The sequence below is a fragment of the Notamacropus eugenii genome, chromosome X (assembly GCF_028372415.1).
Source record: "Notamacropus eugenii isolate mMacEug1 chromosome X, mMacEug1.pri_v2, whole genome shotgun sequence".
In the NCBI taxonomy this organism is placed as follows: Eukaryota; Metazoa; Chordata; class Mammalia; order Diprotodontia; family Macropodidae; genus Notamacropus; species Notamacropus eugenii.
Genome location: NC_092879.1, coordinates 629,838 through 635,848, shown reverse-complemented (window position 1 = coordinate 635,848; position 6,011 = coordinate 629,838). Strand labels below are relative to the sequence as shown.

General features: G+C 39.0%; 1 pseudogene; it reads left to right on the top strand.

Moving 5' to 3' along the window:
• Positions 1-1,895: 1,895 nt before the first annotated feature.
• The window catches only part of LOC140515773 (F-box only protein 3 pseudogene), an 81,103-nt pseudogene continuing 76,987 nt past the window's right edge, over positions 1,896-6,011 (top strand).

Genomic DNA, 6,011 nt, shown 5'->3' with positions numbered 1-6,011 from the left:
CAAATGGGAAATTTATTCTCAGACTGCGGGGCTGGTATTATTGCCTTGTTTAAATTATTTCACATTATTAATATTTATCGAAATTGGGTGTGTGTGGGTGGAGATGGGGAGGGTTCTTTTTTATGCAATTCTTGCAAATGTGGCAGCAGTAGAAAAGTAGTAGCCCAGAACTGTAAGAGCTTCTGCCATCTTCACTCCTTGGGTTATTGTTTTCTGCCACTGTGAGTTGTATACAGAGGAAACACACTTGCAATTAGCCCTTTTTAGCCCAGGAATGCAATTAAGTAGGCCCTCTCCATGTATATCCACCGAAAACACCAAGGACCCTTCTTCCCTTGAAGACAATCCATCCTTGAAATTAATTCCCTTTGCAGACATTGTAGAATGTGGTATATTAAAGCATATGCTGGGTTGTCCACTGCTAACTGGAGCAATCTTGGCAATGACTATTTAAATACGATTTCTGGCTTTTTCTGCTTTATACACTGTCTTAACATTGTGAGAAGTGACATAATTTTATGTTAATCTAACTTTGTTTTCCTGAAACATGGGTTTTTCCTAATTATCAGATTCTGAATTTGGAATGAAATATTGCAGGTGCTTAAAAACACATATTTGAAAGTTAAAAAAAAAAAAGAATCAGCCTATTATTCTCAGCTTAGCACACACTTTTCTTTCCAAATACCCAAATAATGATGACAATCATAAGTGCATTACTAATATTTTCACATATAGGGAGTAAACAATTTTACCTGAGTCCCTTATAATTGGTCTCCAATGTCTACCATATTTTTCTCCTAGATTTTATATTTTGACTTTTCGGTTCTGGAGATTTTCTTGTCACAAAAACCTGCAAGTCTTTCAGGTCATGAAATATCCATTTATGTTCATTCGGAATTATACTTCACTGTGATGGGTAAACTACCCTTGGGCGTAACTCCAGCTCTTTTGTTCTGTGTAATTTAATTTTTCAAGATATAAGGTCCTTCAGTGTAGAAACTGCTAGGTCTTTCATAGTTGTGTGTATAACTCCATGATATTTGAATTGCTTTTTTAGTGTTGCTTCCAAAATTTTCTCCTTTCCCTGGGAGCTTTGAAATTTGGATTATATATTTTCCAGAAGTTTTCTCATGAGATCTCTTTCAGGTGGTGATCCGTGGACTGGTTTTCTTTTTCTGCTTTGCCTTCTTGTCTTAGAACTTCAGGGTAATTTTCCTGGATGGTTACTGTGACATTCCATCAAGATCCTTTTTAGTATCATACTTGTCAGGTAGTCTCACTATGTTTATGTTATTTCTCCTGGATTAGTACTCCAGAACAGATGTTTTCCTGAGAAGATGTTTCATTTTTTTCTCCTATTTCATTCATTCTTTTGATTGCATTTTATTATCACTTTGTGTCCTACAAAGTCATTAGCTTCCCTTTGCCAATTCTAATTTTCCAAGAATTATTTTCTTCCCTGAGTTTTTTATTCTGTGTTTCCATATTGTTATTCTTCTTGTCATTATTTTCTAGATATAATAGACAAATTTCTCTTACATTTTATAGTTTAAGTCCTTTTTAAGTCCTTCAAAGAACTGTTTTAGTGCTTAGGTTCATTTGATGCTTCGGACTGCAAAAGGAGTGGCTTTTTAGGTCCATTAGCTTCCTCTGAAAATCAACTCAGATCTTCTCTAGCCTCATAGTAACTATCTATGGATAAGTTGTTTCTCCTTTGCTTAGGCATTTTAAATTATTTATTTACATTTTATTTTGTTTTGTTTTTAGCACCTATCAGTGTAACCAAGTTATAGTCCCAAGGTAGGGAGAATGATGCCCTAAGTGTCAGGTCCTTCTTACTATTATTTTGAGAGGTCTCTCTCTGGGCCCAACCTTGGACTCTCCATGCCTAAGTAATGGTTGGGGCTCTTAGCCAGGCTATCCTTCACCTCATCTTGTTCCCTGAGGTCCCTCCAGTGGCTGCAAAGGTCAGCTGTCCTCTCTGTCCTGGAACTGACACCAGGGCCTGTGCTCCCCTGCCAGTGCCCACAGACACCAGGGTCCCTGTCCCTCATTACACACCTCACCAGGTATGTGCTAGCTCCTTTTCATGCAGCCACAGCCCAGGACATGTCAGCACAGCTGTGCTTTGTGGTTTCCAACTGGGGACGGTCATTCAATCTTTTCCTACTCATATTCTAGATTCCCAAACTGTCTAGGAGATGAAAGTTTCTAAGACTGAGGCAGCCTTTCCACCAAGCTGCTTCCAGATTTACCTGATTCATATCTCTCCCATTGTTATTGATTTTGTCCTTCCTTCTGGAAAAAGACCAGTGGTATCAGAAAGGCCATATCTCGACTTGCAAGTGAATTGAATACTAACAAGAAAGAATCTGGCAAAGTCACCAGTCTCACTATCTCCTCCAGAGTCATCTGGATCCAGTGACAATATGCATCAAGATGACTGGAGTTGGTTTCAAATGCTGTGGGAGCCTTGTCCCGTTATTTGACTCCAGGCACATATCCCTCACCTTAGCATGAGGTTAGTATTGGGGATACGAATATGTCTGGGGCATACAGAATATATACAGAATATATAGGAACAAATTAACCAAGGGAATGCATTATAATTAAGAGGTGGTAGGAAAGTCTTCTTGTAGAATATGGGATTGAAATTGTGACTTAATGAAAGCCAGGCAAGCTAGTAGGTGGAGAAGCAGAATAGGGGTGGGGGACAGACAGAGAAAATGCCAGGAGCTGAGGGATGGGGTGTCTTCTTTGTGGAAGAGCAAGGAGGCCAGTGTCACTGGATCAGAGACTAAGGTACAAGAAGACGGGAGTGTGAGAGGGGGTATTCTCTTTCAGGCATTCAATTCAGCAAGAGTTGCCTGCTTACTCTTCCTCACACATGACATCTCATTTCCCATCTACACGCCTTTGAAAAGGTGGTTCTCAGGACTTATACAAAGTAGCTACTTAATAAATGCTCATTGATCAATTAATTGCCATTAAGGGACATAACAGAGTCTTCTCGTGGTTCAAAATAATGTTGCAATTTACTGAAATCTTTAAACCTCTGGTCAGTAAATCTGTTCATTCAACTCCAACTGTATGGAGTTGTATTCAACTCCTCGCTGTAAATCGTGGATAAAACGGAGACTACTCCCTCTGTCATCAATTTAGTTGCATCCTGCCTTGTTAGTTTCATTATATGCTATTCTCCCTTGTGTACTTTGATGTAGTTACCTACTTATTTTCCCTCACACGACACAGTTTCAAAAAGTCCCCCATGACCGTAAAAACTGCCTGCCACGTAGTAGGTGCTCAATAAATACTAAGGACTAGCAAGCAGGTACATGCTAAACGTTTGTTGATGAACTGAATGTCATAGATGCACATAGATCAGTCTTTCACTGACATCTTGTGGGTACAAGTCAAGTTACAGTTCATATAGTAGATCAATAAATGTTTATTGAATTTAACTGAAAAGTTGGTGCATAATTAATGCGTGTTGACCAATTAATTGCCCTTGAGGGACATAGCACAGTCTTTCATTGACATTGCCTGTTCAAACAGGATACTGCAGTTTACTAAATAATTTACGGGAATGAAAAATACACCAAAAGTCATCATTGAATGACATCAAAAATGATCATCATTTCGCTGTTACTTTAAGGCTGCTATCTTTTGTACAGCTCCTAATATTATAGTCAGGCAAATTCCAGAGTCTAATTTTATTGAATTTGAACTTGGAAGTCAGTATATTCCTGGTTAAGGGAAAAAGAATGAAGTTAAATGAAGTCCTGAATTTATGGCAGTGAGTAACGAATTCCTTCAGTGCAAATAGGAATTCAGGTCAAATTATCAGTATTAAAATAACCTATGAAATTCTTCAGTATAAGAAAGGTAATATGATACAGGGTAGGAATTCATAGCAGTGGAGACACCATTCAGTTAGTTTCACCTTTCAATATACCCATTAATTGGGTAAAAAAGGAGCAATATTTACAGCAAATACACACAAAAAAAGGAGTGATTTCAGTTTCGAAGGAAATTCATGAAAGAATCATCAAATGTTTGAATGAGCCTTGACCATTGTGAAATCAGGCATGCAGGTAACTACTGGAGCTGTGAGCAGGGCCAGTAGGTTCAAAAACCAATAACCCTGGTAGTGTACAAACCCTGATGGTAAATGACACTTCAGCTGTAGTCATTGTGATCAGTAGTAGCGCTGGAATTCCAAACAGGCTCCTCTGCTTCCAAATGCTAAATTGGAAACCATCCATCTCCCACTGTCATATTCCATTCTAAATAATTTCTAAATTAATTCTAATATCTTGGAGCCACGGTCAGGATCGCACAAGAACTAGAGGCTCCAGCGTTAAAGGGGAAAAGAGCTTAGATTACGATATCAAGGAAGACACAGAACTTGGATTACAATGACAAATAAACCACTGAGAAAAACTGAGCATAATCATTCAGTGCAAAAAAGGGGACTTCACGAAATAGGGAAATTTTAAGCATTCTTAAACACAAGACACAAGAGAAGAACACATAAAAAAACAAAAAAGAGAAATCGTATAGGACTTCATAGGGGGTGAAGTCAGCAACCTAAGGGAGATTAACCCTCTTCCATTGTATGAGTGAATAGTGCTACCTGGTTGGGCTCAATCACTGCGAATTATTGATGAGATGTATCATTTAATCAATGTGAATGTGAAAGCAAAAACAGGAATTGAAGCCCCCTGTGCCAAAAAGCCCAAACACTAGACGCCAGGATGCTTGCCTCAGATGTGTTCAATGAACAGAGAGAAGGATGGGGTTCTCACATTGTTGCTGTTAGTGAGGCTACCACTTTCTCTGACCTACAGGGTGATTCATCAGTCTGGAGGAGCGGAAGGCTTCTTCACAGCATTTTGTACACACAAGTATTGTATATATTAAGAGAAAAAGAAAAAAGAGAGACAAAGAGATGCAGAGGCATACCTAGGGAGAGAGAAATTCAGATGGTGACTACATAATGTGTGTGTATGTGCTCATCCTTCGTTGCTAAAGAACATGTCATCAGAGAAATAATGACATGATTTGCCCTTGTTTTGAGTGAGGGAGGGCTGTGCAGGTCACCAGCCTCACTTCTCCTCCAGAGACATCTGAATCCACTGGCCGGATATTCATCAGGATGACTGGAGATGACCTAGAATGAGGTAGTTGGGGCTAAGTGACTTTCTCAAGGTCACCGAGCTAGAGAGTGTCAAGTGTCTGAGGTGAGATTTGAACTCAGGTCCTCCTGACTGCTGCACTGGTGCTTTATCCACGGCACCACCTAGCTGCCCCTCCAGTTCACAGTTATGATTGCTCTGTCTTGCTCTCCATCTTATTTCCCCCACTGTTTATGTTTTTTTCTCTTCTTTTCCTTTTTCCTGCTTACCAGTGTTTTGCTTTTGATCACAACCTCGCCAAATCTTCCCTCCCTTCTATCAGCCCTGCCCCTCTTCCTTCTCCTTTCCCCTACTTCTTTCCTCACTTTTTCACTCCTTCTATCCATGCCCCAACTTTTCTTTGCCTTTTTTACTTCCTATAGGGTAACTTAGATATACCTGATAGGTATACCTGAATATGTTATTCTCTCTTTGAGCCAAACCTAATGAGTATAAAGTTCAAACAATGTTCACCTCCCTCTTTTCATTCCCTTTACTGTAAAATATCTTAACGTCTCTTCAAAAGATGTAATATACTCTTTTTGCCTCTTCCTTTCCTTTTTCCACACACACAATACCTTCTTTATCTCATGACTAATATTTTATCATCACATCAAAGTCACCTTATATCCATGCTCTCTATGTATACCCCTACTAAATGTCATAAGAAGGGTATAGTTCTCAAGCACTACCTATATCATCTTACCATGTAGGGATGTAAACAGTTTAAACTTACTGAAATTTTTTTCCTGTTTCCTATTTTATGCTTCTCTTGAGTCTTGTATTTGAAGACCAAATTTTCTGTTCAGCTCTGACTTGATCATGAAGAAAGAC